The sequence below is a fragment of the Syngnathus floridae genome, chromosome 19 (genome assembly GCF_059516105.1).
Source record: "Syngnathus floridae isolate MCC-2025c chromosome 19, RoL_Sflo_1.0, whole genome shotgun sequence".
NCBI lineage: Eukaryota > Metazoa > Chordata > Actinopteri > Syngnathiformes > Syngnathidae > Syngnathus > Syngnathus floridae.
In genome coordinates this window covers 3,760,834-3,776,612 of record NC_142431.1, presented here as the reverse complement: position 1 = coordinate 3,776,612, position 15,779 = coordinate 3,760,834, and the positions used below count along the sequence as shown (strand labels likewise).

Here is a 15,779-nt window from a genome sequence, read left to right as displayed (position 1 = left end):
GCGTATAATCATATTATTTATAGACGTTACAAGATTCCAGTTCCTCAAAGCGACATTGCTTCCCTCATCACTATTTTTGTCGGATTTACTGGAGATCCCAAATTGAAGGTGCTAAATTGCACACTTGAGGTATCTCTGATGGTTTGTGATGAAATTCCAAACAAACATGGAAGCTTTTTGCCAGGTTGCATCAAATATTTCCAGATGAAGCATTATAATTTTAGTGACCAATGTGGGTTTTTTTTCTCTCTAACACAATGGTACCACAAATGTGTCTATCCAGATTTATGAGACTGTGCAAAACTGTCCCCATTTAAGTTGACCATTACAGAAGAAACATCCCAAGGTGTCTGCTTGAATAGTTTGACTTGTTTTCTGTGCAGCCGCTATGTGTGAGAATTGATTTATGTGCAAAAAATGGGTGTGGGTGTGTGGTAGGCAATAGTCATTAGTAGAGGAAATGAATAGTTGCCACCATGGTTCACAGGACCCTAATGAGGTGACCGGGCCCTTGGCTTTGCTCACGGCTCCTTGTTTTATACGATCTGTGTGGCCAGGTCTCTCTCTCATCATGTCTTTTTAGAACACTCAGGGGCCTCATTACCATTCCACCATTGTTTATTTGGAAGGGAAAAGAAAAGGGAAGGAGAAAGATGAAAGAAACGTCTGTGATCAATTGTTTCCCGGCGCACGACCTTTCACAAGGAATAGTTTGTTCTTGGGGTCGACGTTCAAAAACACAACCCTGTTTCTTGAAGTTTTTGAAGGTTAGATGCTGTGATTTTTTTAATGGAATTTACCAGATCAATGCCAGAGTTGCTTTTTGGTATCATCAAACCCTATCTAGATAGCTAGCTAGCTAGCTGGACGGACGGGTTCAAGCAGGAAATTCCAAATTAGCATTCATTTGCAATTTTGTTCCTGGATATTTTATGAATGCATGGCTGTTACCTAGGCTAGTTTTAGCCCCGTTTGATCTCCACCAGTCCTTGATGGAAATGTCTGGCCCTTCAGCTGCTAAACACTTCACCGTGTTCGCCTGCAAGGTGCTAATTTTCTCTGTCATGCTTGGAAAGCAGCGGAAATTTGCGGGTCACAAAAAACCAAAACCGATTCTCCAGAGTTCAGACGTCCGCAAGGCTCTTTTTAATGATCCCGCACCTACAGTTAAATCTTTCTCCCTTGGCCCATGTTTTACCTCCTCGCCAAGTTTTGTTTCAAAAAAATACTCTTTGTTTTCCATCAAGAACAAAAGAAGCCTTGATGATGTTCTAAATTGCATTTGCATGAACTTGAAAAGTTCTGCAACTGTATTCTTTCATTCTTGTTGACTGAACAAGTTTGGCAAAAAGTATAAAATATTTTTTTTAGGCATGCTGTGTTGTAAATGAACTGTATTGTCGGATGGAATCACGGGCTCACTGGCCACAATCATCATTTGTGGGTCACCTTGGAAAAACAGTGGGACTGATTATAATGATCAGCTTCAGTTGGCTGCTGAAAAGGAGCTGACAGGATGAGCTCACATTGTGATGTTTTACTATTTAAGGAGAGAAGAAATCAAGTTGCTCATTTGTTGACTTTTGCTTGGGTTATGAACTATAACAAATGGGGGGAAAACACAAGACAGTCATTGTGGTAATACCCACAAAGATTGCAATGAAAGGAAAATCACCCGAGGCGCATAGTGATTTTCATGAATCTTGCATCTCTTTTTCTCAAACAAAGGTTGCGCACATATTTGAGTCAACTGGGATTTAATCGGGTCATTACCATTTCAGTAGTTATTTGGCACTCCACCACTCACCCCACGTCACCTGGGCTCAGCTTCCCTTAGAAGTTGAGTGGTACAGAAGAAAATGGATGGATGGATGGATGGATGGATGGATGGATGGATGGATGGATGGATGGATGGATGGATGGATGGATGGATGGATGGATGGATGGATACGGGTGGGCGGACGGACGGACTGATGGATAACCCACAATCCTCCATTTAAAAATGACATAAAATCACAGTTCAAAAGATGTTATATAATTAAATCCACAAACAAGGGAGAGTTGCTCTTCATGCTGAGGAAGATATCTGCACCCAGTTCCAATTTCTACAAAGCTTCCACTGGGCAGAGAGGAGCATGTTGTGTGCTTCAGATATCCTCCTGTTTGGCATAAGACACCGTGGGCTCTTGCTGCGTGCTTCTTTTGTGTTTGTGAAAGCTTTGTTTGCAACCGTGCCTTTGAAACAACGAGCACAAGTAATGACAGTGAAGCTGCCCCCCCTCCCCCATCCGTAAATCAAGTTCTATGCCAGGTGACAGCCAGCACTGCAATTCAGAGGATGTGTTGTTTGGGATGTTGCTTGGATTGTGTTTTGAAAAGCTGACAGTGCTTTAAAACTGTTGGAGAAAGTTGAATGGCAGTTTTGAACATTTAAATATGACGGATAACCGAAATGTTTCTTTATCTTTTTGCTATAGAAAAAAAAAAATCCTCATCATGCAGCTGTTGTTTTTCCTGCATACAAACGTTTGCTGTGGTAACTCCTGCAAAATAATAAATGACATCCAACTCGACCTCTCCGAATGGGCTATTAAATGTTCATTTCCACTAACCCACAATTTAATAGAAATAATGATGTCCAATGTAACGAGTCAGCGTGAATAAAAATCTCAAATGCATTTCCAGAAAAATACATAATGACATGATAATAATAATCATAGATAATTATAGCTAATGTTCCAGCTGGTTGTTTTTTTAGCAAAATAATTCATGGTAAAATGCTTTGTTCAGTTTCTACTTTGGCAGACATGACAAGAACTGTGGAACCAGCTGGAATTACCAGTGTCAAAAATGAGGGTGGAAAAAAAATCCTTGAAGATTAAATATATAATTACAAAATAAAAGCAGTTAATTTCAAGATCTGTGTTTTGGATGGTGAGATTTCTCCCTCTGTGGTGGGTTCAAGTACCAAGTGGAGCCAACCTCCCACCAGATATATCAGAGCTCACATCAAGGCAGTCAATTCAAGCGACAAAAACAATTAATACATGGGTAATGAAAAGACCCCTAATTAAATCTTAATTGTGACATCCCATAATTCCCTTGCATCAAAACTTTTCCACACAGAAGTCCAGCCCAGCCTACCTATCAGAAGCTCAAGTGGAACTCGTCAGTCTTGAGGGAAGGATTTTTTTTTTTTTTGTAAGAAGTGCTGGAAGGAGTTGAGTAAGGAAACACGTTCTCCTTCTTTTCTTGTGCTACTTCGCTTTGGGAGGAGGATGGTAGCAATTACCAGCACCAGCAGCTGAAAGAGAGCCAACTCTCTGTACATCAATCACGATTACACCATTGGGACTTTATGGAGCGGAGATTGTGTTAAAGACCACCACCGAGTGGCTGTTTGCTGAATAACACTTAGCCGGTTTGGAATAAGATTACATCTACAATTAGCCCAAAGAGTCCTAAATTTGAAATGTGCGCCTTTGTCTTTTTCAAATTAATGTTCACTTCCTAATTGTTCATTAGCCAGAGTACAATAATGTAAAATAAAATAAAAAAAAGACCATCCTGAATTAATTTCCATGGGTGATGAGTCAGAAAAAATGGCAATAAGCATGCCGCGTGTCATTTGGTTCATGTTGGACTGCATAAAAAGCAGAAGCAATTTTGGTTAATGTGGAGTGAGGAGGGGAGATGTTGCAAAAAAAAAATAGCAGGGTTAATTTAGGGTGAAAATTCATGGCTTGGCTTTTTGTTTGACAAAATGGAGGGAACCATATTATTATTTCTTTTGTTGAGCTTTTGACTTTTATTGCAACAATTTATCAAACTTTATGTTAGTCCCTTTTTTTGTGACGTTCTCCATTGTTTGGTCTGATAGCAGCTCCGCTAAGCCTCATCAGCCATGACATTTTCATTGATGGCAACATCTTCGCTGGTCTCTAATAGCCTCCTCATTAGGAAGCATATACGGTAGACCCTCTACAAGCCTCCTCATTAGGCAGCATATACGGTAGACCCTCTAGAATCAACCGTAATCCTTTCTAAGATATTATTCAGCCTTCAATTTGTTATATTTTCTAAACCATTTTCACATATCAGTCAAATAATACTAAAATAATTTGTTGTGATTTATTCTTTAAATGGTCTCTATCATAAAAAGTACATAAATCACAAAACACAATAATAGAAAATATTACATATTACTCCAAAGTACCGTCATTTCTGGACTATAAGCCGCACCCGAATATAAGCCGCACCAGTCAAAATTCGGGGAAAATCCTGTTTTCTTCATATATAATTGGACTATAAGCCGCAGGTGTTTTAATGTTTAATTTCCGTATATAAGAGAATATGCACAAATCTTACAATATCATATATATATATAGGGTGGCTCGGTGGTGCACTGGTTAGCAGTGGGCCGATTGAGCACTCCAAATTGCCCCTAGGTGTGAGTGCAGATGGTTGTTCATCTCTATGTGCCCTGCGATTGGTTGGCAACCGGTTCAGGGTGTCCCCCACCTACTCCCTGATGACTGCTGGGATAGGCTCCAGCACACCCGTAACACCCCCAAGTGGTATAGATGGGTGGATGGATGCATAACACAAATTATATACTAATAAAATATTTTCTGTTCAAAGGTGGTTGCCTTTTATTCAGTGGACTATCATGATCTGGATGAATTTACCCAGATATGGCTTTTGTAGCAACAAAATCTGCACATCATGCCACAGAACGGCAGTGCCAAAGGTTGAGAGGAAACAATCCTCCATCCCTGATTACTTCTAAGCTCTTGGACTTTGGTTACTCAAGCACTCATGCATGCTTAAGCAACAAAATGCGTTAAAGCCAACTGTTAATTCTTTGTGTCTCCATGGTAGCGTGTGAAAATAAAAGCCTGATTGTTTCGCATGTGGAAGCGAGGTTGTGTGCCTCATATGCAGGTCACACCTCAAGGCCAAGTTGGAGGGGAATGAAAGGCACGGGCAAAGCGTTCTGTCCTCTGACCAATGATTGTTAGATACAATGCAGCACTGGAGGTAAACAAAAAGGACTCCGTTGGGTCAAAGGATTTGAGGATGTGAATGTGTTATCAGCAACTGTGCTCCCTGAACTGTGTGGAAACAAGAACATCCACGATATAATGATTCATTCATTTTACTCTATCCTGGAAGCTACTATAATGCTTCGAATATTTCCCACCTTTCACCTTCCTCTGGCTCAGCCAAGGCCAGACTTATCATCCATTAAATAAATGTCACTGGCAATAAAGGAGGTTGCGCTGCTTTTAAAAAGTAATCGACAAGACGATTTGATTGGCTATGACCTGACACTGCTTGCCTTACTCTAGCATGTCTTATCGGTGTTCAACATATTGAGTGTTGCAACATGCTGAGTGTGGTGATACAACAAAAATCTCAATGGAATCTTTTTACATGGACCTTCTTACCTGTTCTAAATGTGTAATTTGGTAAAGATTTATTGGAGTTGGGTACTTTTTGAAGACAAATCTACCAAGCTACAGTGATTTCACATTTTGGACTCGTCAAAATTCTCCTCTCACTTTATAAAGCTTGCGCTTCATTACATAAATGACATGCTGATCAATTACTGTATTTTCCGCATTATAAGGCGGACCTAAAAACCTCCAATTTTCTCAAAAGCCGCCTTATAATCCGGTGCACCTTATAGTGCGGAAAATACGGTACACTTGGCAAAGAACTCTCACATCTAGTGGCAAATGCAGACTGATCATTCCTCGTAGTAACACTTGGCAAAGGGGAGGTGGCTTTTTATTTTATCGATACCCCTCACATTTGGAACTGCCCGAGTTAAACTTATATCGGTGACCACTTTTAAAAGCAAGTAAAAAGTTCCACCTCACAATTCATTCTATTATTTTGAGTTAAGAGCTTGGCTGAACTGGAAGTCCAGACACGCACAACAACAATTCCTAGGCAGAAGAAGTGATGGTTCAATCTGCCTCCACAACTTTCAATCACACAAGAGGAAAAACTTCATAATTTCGATGTGAAGATGATCAGGAAAAAAAACTGTTGTGTGGTGTTCTACTTTCCTACTGCCTTGTTAGAGCAGTCCCATCCTGCGACAAAAGTGCAATTCACCCAAAATTGACAGAGGCCATGTTAAATGCCACCAGCTGTTAGAAAGCAGGAAATGACCAGCCAGCCAAAATTTTGACACCTCTGAGATTGAGATAGCTGCATTATGCCGCAAGCAAGTAATGAAAAAAAAAAAAAAACATGGTTACATAAAATGTGTCACAGTGCAGTCTCCAAAGTCAAATAACCCCGACGTTTGAATTTACTCATGCATGATGTCTTGGTCAATAAAAAACATCAAACGGAAGATGAACACAAAAGGTAAATGACAGAAGCAGAATCAATTTATAGCATGCATCAATGCATCGCCATCTCGTCACCTGTCAGTAATGTTATGGTTGAATACACAGTTAAGTCAATATATTGTTTATCAAAGTGGAGGGGGCTGCAAACTTGAGGGTCTGCAATAAATTGTGTTGTTTTATGTCTTGGCATGTTTAAAAAAAAATTACAAAACTACATCAGGACAGGTGCTTCACATGAATCCATGAATCGGATTTCATTTTAAATTCTCTGCTCCTCCTCGGTGTTTGACACCAAGCAAAACATTCACTCATTTATTCTTATTAATTTCTTATTACTTTTATTCCTATTGGTTTTATGACTCCATTAATGACCTTCATTTGTGTCATTTAATTTTATTTATTTGCCCACCTTTGTGTTTTACGTCAACCTTTCTGTTTATGGGTGTTGTATTTATTGCTTTGTACAGCAAGCACTTCAGTGCGCAGCGCCTGCTTTTAAAGTGCTTAATAAATAAAGTTGGCTTGGGATTGGATTGAATGTGAGGCAAAGCAAGCTTGGCAAAATATTTGCAGCTTGGAAGGACGTAGCTCAGGTTAACAGTTTCCAACATGTTGATAAATCGATTTCTTTGGCAATGTTTAGTGCAATTAACTTTGCTAGATCCTTTCAAGTCATATACGACACAATATGAAAATGATTTTGTTATGTTGTCTGTTTGAAAAAAAGTTGTTGGAAGATTCTGAAACAGTACCGTAATTTCTGGACTATAAGCCGCACCTGAATATAAGGCGCATCCGCTAAAATTCAGGTGAAATTCTGTTATGTTCATATATAAGCCACACTGGACTATAAAATGTAGGTGTTTTAATATTTAATTTCCATATGTAAGAGAATATGCACAAATTATACAATATGATCAAAATCATAAACTGAACTATAATCAGCAGGGTTCAAAGCTTGCGCAAAAATAGTCCGGAAAATACCGTACTAAATTTAATGTATAAATCGCAACCCGATTTGAAACTAGCTCAAGTCAGTTAGCATCACTTTTGTTCATGGAATTAACCCGTCACTCCTAGTAGTCCATTAAATGAAAAAAGTCCGGCTCCTCCAAATGCATTATATTAAAAAGTAAAAGGATGTTCAAGCGCGACTGACTAATTCATTTAAGAAATACAACATTGAAAATAATCTTTCTGACAGTGTAATAATGTGCCCAGTAAGAAATCATGTTCCATGAAGCAGACCCTAACTAAGTCAACCTCGAGCTAATTTTTGAAGACTGTCACTCGCAAATCACACCTGCCATCATCTGCTCTTCCAGTTCACTTGATTTTTAAGAGTGAAAAATAATCATTCATGTTGTAAATTTAATATATGCTCGAATCACTAAAACAGTTCTTTTTTTTTTTTTTACAACTGAAATTGAAGTACTTCACCTTCATTTTGGCTGCAACTCTCAATTCTATCATGAGTTTTTAACTATATAGCATTTTTATAACCTGTTTTATAGTATTCCTTTTGGACAGACTGGGTTTCATTTTCTTCTCCATCTGATCCTCCTTAAAAATCTCATTTGTTTGACTAAACGGTTATGTGTTATGTTGGAAAATATTTTCAACACATTACCGTGTTTGATAATTGTATTTTAATTCATTCAATGAATGTTTGTGATCTCATGTGCCCCACAGATGGGTTACAGGCACTTCAGAGATTTGGTGTAACAGTGAGAATGTGAGAAGAGACAAGAACCTGCTGCTGTCTTCTGACCCAACAAGCTGTTTTGAATTAAAAATGGCACATCAGGGATTTCACAGTACTCTGGAAAGTGTCTCTGGTCAGTTTCACTCTTTACAGACACCCATGAGAGACTTTGAAAGTTGTGTCAGATTGCAAGAGATTATTCCCGTCTGATAGAATATGTTAAAATAGTATCACCACAGGCAGAAGCTGATTTAAGATCTTTTTGAAGAGTAATGGATGGTGAAGTGACAATGAGGACCAAACGATGACCACAGGGACAAAAGATGCATGCAGTGTTCCCAAGGCCTGATTAAAATGCTTTTTGACAGGTTGAAAAAAAATGAATATAGTGTTTTATATGTAAGCTTGACCAATTCTAAAAGAATATAAATTGTATATAAAAAAATTTTTTAAAACAAGACATATATAGTGAAATGTACGTGTTTCACGACAAGGTGTCCTCATTTTTAGATGATGTTTTAATGTTATAAAATGAGTTTAGTCTAACACTTTTGATAACGTCACAATTTTTGCGAAGAAAACCCTCTAAATTCTAGAAAATTCCATTTATGGTGTACAATCTGGCATTGTTTATTTATTAGCTTATTTATGTTGTAAAAAGTACATCGCCATTTTGACATTATTTTTAATCAGGCAATCTCCTACCATCCACTCAATACAACCCATGCCGGTATTACAAATTGACACATTTTCCTTTTAAAAAATCTAAAACATCAATAAATTAAATAATCACTGACTGTGCATTGTTTTTTTTAGAAGTTTTCTTTGCAATAATCGTCCATGTTTGAACTATTATCTCATTTCTGCAAAACAGACTATAACCACAATCTTAAACGTCACCGTACCAGCCAATCATTTACCGTGACATCATCAAAAATATCAGGAAACGTTCGGACCCCAAACAGATCTGAACACCCGAGTAAATCTGGTACCTAGTAACACAGTGCTTGATTATTAATCTGGAGTACCTATTTGTCCAGGTGAGCAATGAGGTGGGCGTGGCTTATTCGCAGAGCCCACAAGTGGTTCTCAATATGAAGAACGCTGAGGTGAAAACACAAAAACTGGTCTTCCTAAGGATGTCCACAAGAACATTCTTCCAAAGAAGGTAAGTCTGTTAAAGTATAAACAAAGTCAAAATATAAATAATAAATTGCATATTTTAATAGACATTAAGTTAATATATTATTTGTCTAGTGTAGGTGTGAACCCAAATGCAAAAACATGTTTGCCATCATTTTTGCTTTTATTTTTTTTAGACAAGCATGCCCTCAATCACTCAGTTCTCAATTCCTATTTCAGCAAAGCATAAAAAGACACTCCAAATATACTTGAAGTGATTTTAGCTGTTTTCATATTGAGGGAGTAGACCTGATGACTACTGACATAATTGGTTAGAAGAGTATCAAATCTATTATCAATCTAAATGACATGCCAGAGAGTGGCCATCAATTTTAATATATCTGACAATAATTGTGGTATGGACTCACTTGATCAAGGGCATGGATTTGGTATTCCACATTCATGCGAGCCGGAAATACTGACAAAGTAGTCTCGAGAGGGAAGTCCTAATTAAAGGCAAGCATTTTGATGATGAGAATCCCTTTGCGGAGGATTTCCAATGCTGTGTACATGGGATTAACTATATGGTACATGGTTTTATAAAGCACAAATTAGCATGCATGATTCATGTTCTAAGGCAGCTATTAGGTAGGGATAATACTTTAAGACATCTAAAATGCCTTGCAAAGCTTTGACTACTTTATACATAGCATTAACTATTCCAATAATCGTGGAAAGACAAAGTAAAGCAAAAATCTATTTATAGTTCTTATTCATTGGTCTTTTATTGCTGTAAAACGACCAAATATTTCAAATGTAATATTTATATTGAAAATCCTACTCTATATAAAAATCTATAAATGTTTATTTTAAAATTTTATTTACAACAAAAAAATTCTTAAAATAAGCAATGGCCATATTATTGCAATTGCTTCACTGCTTTAAGAATATTTATATTGAAAATCCTATTCTATATTAAAATCCAGAAATGTTTATTCTAAAATTCCATTGTTATTTACAAATAAAAACAATTCTTAAAACAAGCAATAAAAATTTCACTGCATTAAGAATGCATCCCCTGGCCTCTAAGTTCCCTGAGCCAATGCAAACTGCATCAGTATTCCAAGGATGAAGCTCAACTCTCCTCTCCTCTCCTCACCGTATGATTGTATTCCTATACTGGGAATACCATCTGATGTGGTTGTCTTCTGGTACATCACCAGTTCCCCAGAGTCCAACCACCAGAGTCAGCTCACTATTCCTTACAAGAGTTTGACAGCTAGAAGGTAGATCGAGTAGTGTGGGCCAGTGGGTGGCTTGGATTTATCAAGTGGGTTGTGTATATCGGTTACAAATTATATTCCAGAAATAATATCTTACCTTCTTCCATCATGTGCTGCCATTGTCTTATTTTCTATCCACTCATAGCTCTGCCACACCAAATCTTTTTTTTTTTTTTTTTTTAAATATATTACTTCTCCTTGAAAAACCAGCCATCGAAGGCAAAGGACATACCACAAGCCTGAATCGTGGATAACATGATAATACTGTGAAATTAAATCGCCCAAAAAAAAAGATAGGAAGAAATGAATGCACGATTATTTACGGTATGTGTGTGACTACATCAGAGGAGAAAAAAAAACTGTTGAAGGACATAGAGAGATGAATGTGCTCTATACCAGGTTGTGTTTAATTGCATTCTAGAGAAATAATATGGTGGCATCACTTATCCTTTTCTCAGCTATTGAATGTTTTTTGCTTTTAGAGAGCTTGCATAATTGTGAAGGGCACAACTTCGACCAAACACAAATAAGCTCTACATATTTATCTGACGTTCTTGGGGAACTCGACAAGGGCTTTTATGTAGTTTTTGAAAAGTAACAAAGCACTAAAAGAAGATGTGAATGTAATCCAACTCAGAAATGTAAACTATAAACATTTTATGACCGTAAACAGTTGATAAAGGTCATGGTGACCCTACAACAACCCCATGAATAATTTTTTGAAATCCGAGCAGGCTATTCTGAAACAGATTTCAACTTCATAGGTTCTTCCCGCTGACATGTTTGAAGAAATCACACTTCTACTTCTCAATGGTGACCAAATCAGTTGTCTTGTATGTCCCTGCTTTATGTATTCTCCATTATAAAGTCCTGTTTAGCACAATCCTTCAAAAGATTCTAAATCCTCCCTCTCTTCTATTTAATATCGGCTCCTCCCAAGCAATTGACATGGAAATAATAAGATCAGAGAGGGATAACGGCTTTTACCTGGATTCACCTGAGTGTATTTCGAGGAGCTTAATTTGCTTCACTGTGCTGTCCCTTATACCACTGGCTTTGTTTCCCATATATATCTTCAATCTTTGGAAAAGAGGGTTGATTCTATGCAGAAGCTCCGCAACTAGACAGGCAGAGCACGCAACTGCCTACGGCCCAAGCCGAAGGGGATCTCGGGGGGCGTCTGACGGCCCATATCAATGACAAAGCGTTGCTTTAACGCCGTAATGAAAACTTCTATCAACAACTCCTGCGTAGTTTGCTAGCTTTAACTTTAAAACTTCAAACATGGTTGGTTATTCAAGTGTGAAAACAGTGCTCATGTTCGTCTTCAGACACGGTATGTCTGCTACAGCTGTAAATACCGTGTTTTCCGGACTATAAGGCGCACCTAAAAACCTCAAATTTTCTCAGTGCGCCTTATAGTCCAGTGCGCCTTATATATGGACGAAATTCCGGCTCGCGGGCCAAATGCGGCCCGTCTCTAAATTTAAACTGTCCCGAAGCATTGTGTCATGAAATCAATCATAAGTAGCCCTCTGAAGACTATGAATCATGAATCAAAAAGACTATGAATCATTATTTTGAGATTATAAAGTAATTTGTTGCGTCTGAAGTTGAAATAAAAAAGATAAAATGGAGAATGATTTGATTTGGATTCAAAATCTGATATGATGCAACCTGGCCTGTTTACTTCAGTCACAAACACCGATATCACCCTTCTTATTGATACAACAATTACTTTATTAATTTGCATCAGCCCCACCGCAGAGAAAATTTGTGAATTTCATGACAGCATTTACTTAAAACATCATTTATGTCCACCCTGTGTTTTTTTCTTTTTTTTTTTCTTCCAAACTAAACTCTACTATAAGGTCACAAATGTCTGTGTGTATTTGATACGGCAATGCGGTTTGTTCAGATTTAGAGCCCTGCAAAAATTCAGAGGGGAATTAAAGATGTGGAAGAAAGGCGGAAACAGAATAATGGAATGAAAAAGATTGGATTGTAGTGGAGTACAAAAGGAACAATGAGGGGTCAGAAACTCCGGAGGGAGGGAGAAGGTATTGTAAAAAGTGAAAAGATCTAATGTGGCAATACCAGAGCCAGACAGAAAGAGCTGCTAAGGTCAGTGGAGACATTGATAGTGACAGCAATGGCCAGAACCCAGGTTGGAAAAAACGGAGGCATGCATAGAGTATTAAGTGAATTTGCCGGGGCCATAGCCACATCTGGACAAGTGACAACTGTAGATGAGCCAAGAGACACTGAAGAAATATGTCACGCAATCAAGTGAAGCTGACAAGCATAGCGGTAGTTGCTCGAAATCTATTGACTCAATCGGAGCTGACTGCTCCCGAGTGTTTCTCCAGGAATGCCCACTGAGGTAAAACCAGCACAGCTACTCCACTTTAACTCTGTTTATGTTGGGCGATAAATTTAAATTTAACTTGTCAGCATGCAAAGCTGCACAGCAGTTATCTTAGATTTTTTTTTTTTTTTTTCCCTCCCCACACCACACACATTTTTTCCACTGCTTTAAATCGCTCCTCAACACTGATGAATATCTGCGCCTGCCAACAAATAGCTGCAAGGGCACACAGATTAACAAACACGTTTAAAAGATGTGCTTTATTGCATACAAATTTAGTCACATAGTTACACGGGGAAAGTAAAATAAAGTTGTTACACCACCACATGCTTTTTGAGCTTGGATTTGTTTGGATTCCAAAATTGTTTTTGCCGAAAATGGCAAAAGACATCTCCTGTTTCGAAATCGGATGACGTCATGTGTCCCGATAAACAAGCTTATGACAGCCATTGATATTTACTGGTTGTTTATCTACTCTAAAGCAATCTCATTATCCAATGATGTTTGCATTCTGGGGCGCCTTTGTTTGCCACATTGTGCTAAATGAGGTCTTAACATCTGCCTAAGTCATTGAGGACAGAGGACAAAAAGGTGAGGGCAAGTTGATCGAAGGGATTATCTGGGTTGTAGTTTTTCGGTGCAAGATGATTTACTCCTAATTGGATGCTAACGTGGGCCAAGCGGCATCAACCGGCTTGCGAAATGAACCGCGACACTCGAAATGAAAGGTTAGGAGCAGTTTTTATAAATCAAGTTACTTCCACACATAGTTAGATATGAAACTTTGGAAATTGGCCCAGACTCAAAAGAAAGGTAACAGCTCAAAGGCTGGAAACGCTGAAGCATTTTTATTTGCTCATCCCCAGTGTATGCTCAACTGTGTAGGAGAATAATTTATGATAATGTTGACCTTCAAACTTAATATAGCTCATTGATTAGGTCAAAAAAAAAAAAAAGAGGGTATGATGGAGCTTTTTAAAGATGCATTGGTCACGTTGCCTCCGAACACAGAAGCTTTGCGGTATCTTTTTCTCTTTGAATGTTGATACAATTACTGAATATTTTACTTTTTTTCATTTTTTTATACAGACTGTATAATCTAGCAGATAGATTAAATTAGCATCCATCGTGGTTAAAGCTGTGTCTCAACCAACCTGTACAATTCTGAATTCCGAGGGCTAAACACATCTTGACTCTATTTCATCATCAAATGGACTTTAAATTGAATCCCTGGTTATAAATCAAGATTAAATGTTTTGCCCTGTTACATTAATAGTCCAGCTAAGAAATTCAATCAGTTCATTTCCAACCATTTTTCCGTCTCTAATATCATTAAAGCTGCTTCAAGGCACTTTGTTACCGTCAACTGTGGCGTAGCGACGCACGCTTAATGATCACCGCTACCGTTTCCCTTAATAAACCTGAGAGTGATCCTTTCCTTGCCAAGCAATAATCCACCAAACTCGAAACAGCCGGCGTAATTAAGTATTGATCCCAAAGATCAGGCAAAGTATTAATTTTTAGTATCCGCCCCGACATTTGTCATAACGTAAGCACTAATGAACGTCACTGCTTTCTGTTCGAGCCACTGTTGAAATAGTCGAATTTTGCCTTTTACATTAATAATAAGCAAGCAGGATATTGACTCAATAACTTTCTTCGAAATTTAATTTGGTAAGAAATATAGGAACGTTCTTGGCCTTTTAACTTGCCATGCCGTGCTCTTTCTAATAAGAGGAAATATTACACTGTGATGTAGCCCTATGGACAAACAGACAAAAAAAAAAGGCTATAAAAGTTTTAATATTAAACTCACTTATTCGTCACTAGCTACTAATATTTTTGGCAGAGTATGGCATATTTTTATTGCGGATTGGCACAATTATCATTATTGTGTAAAGATTGTCCCTTTATTAACCTGCCCATAAATAGCCTTTAATCACAGCTTTGTTTGCTGGGTTTTTTTTTAGGGGGGGGATATTTGCTCATTTTTAGGGTGGCAGCAAGTTGTGCACAAATTAATACTGAGCAGAAGCAGAAACACTTCTCGGTGTACTAAGATGATAATCCGTTTGTTTACTTTAACTTTAACGGTTCACAAATCGGACCTGCACTTGTCATCACTTGTTTATATTTATTAATCGACATTTTATGAACTGAACTTTTCGGTTGTAAATAGTAAATATTTGAACGGAATTTTAGAACGCATCAAATTAATTGGTACTTAATGAAGAAGTAAACCAGCTTATAAATAATTCAATAATTTTTTGGAGACAGACATTTTTTTTGTTCACTATGTTCTAAACTAAAATGGGCAGACAATTATTTCATTTCGGAACAGGAGTGAATCTTGCACTCCATGTGGAGGCTTCTATTTGCATGCTTGTGTGTTTGATTGTGCACAGAGAACTTGAGAAGGTAATATCCCCCCCCCTCCCCTCCCTGCTCTTCCGCAGAGAGACCGTGATTAACTTGTCTCTGTGGGACCGAGCCCTCAGCCAGCCTCCATGTTGTCGCCGCTGTACAAGCGATGACAAGAACTTGTCTCATGTCACAGCATGCCTATTGTATACGATTCATCGGCATGACAGGGGAGATTCTATCAAGTTGTGCACAAAACTCATCTTAACACGGTCAAGTGACTCTCGGAAAGCGAATACATGACAAGGTTGTTTACTCCTAAACTGCAATTTAAAGACGCTGTATTTTAATTTGTATTCTCATTCATCATCACTAAGGGGCTGTCTATACTTAGAATCGGCATATCATCATTCTTTCACAATAAAATTGCATTTTTAGGCACGAGGTCAGAAAAATAAAAGCAAAATATATGAAATTAACTTTCTACTGGAATCAAAGTTAACCAGAAAAGGACTTAGAGTACTAGCGCACGAAATTCCACCAAGGTTTTGCATTATTATGCTTAACAAAGG

General features: G+C 38.0%; 1 long non-coding RNA gene across 11 annotated transcripts in view; it reads left to right on the top strand.

Moving 5' to 3' along the window:
• The window catches only part of LOC148381711 (uncharacterized), a 99,520-nt gene that overhangs the window by 41,781 nt on the left and 41,960 nt on the right, over positions 1-15,779 (top strand). For all 11 annotated transcript variants that reach the window (XR_015854343.1, XR_015854351.1, XR_015854348.1 and 8 more), the window contains 2 exons: positions 8,061-8,206; positions 9,114-9,241. This is a non-coding gene — a long non-coding RNA (uncharacterized LOC148381711). The remainder of the gene's footprint in view (positions 1-8,060; positions 8,207-9,113; positions 9,242-15,779) is intronic.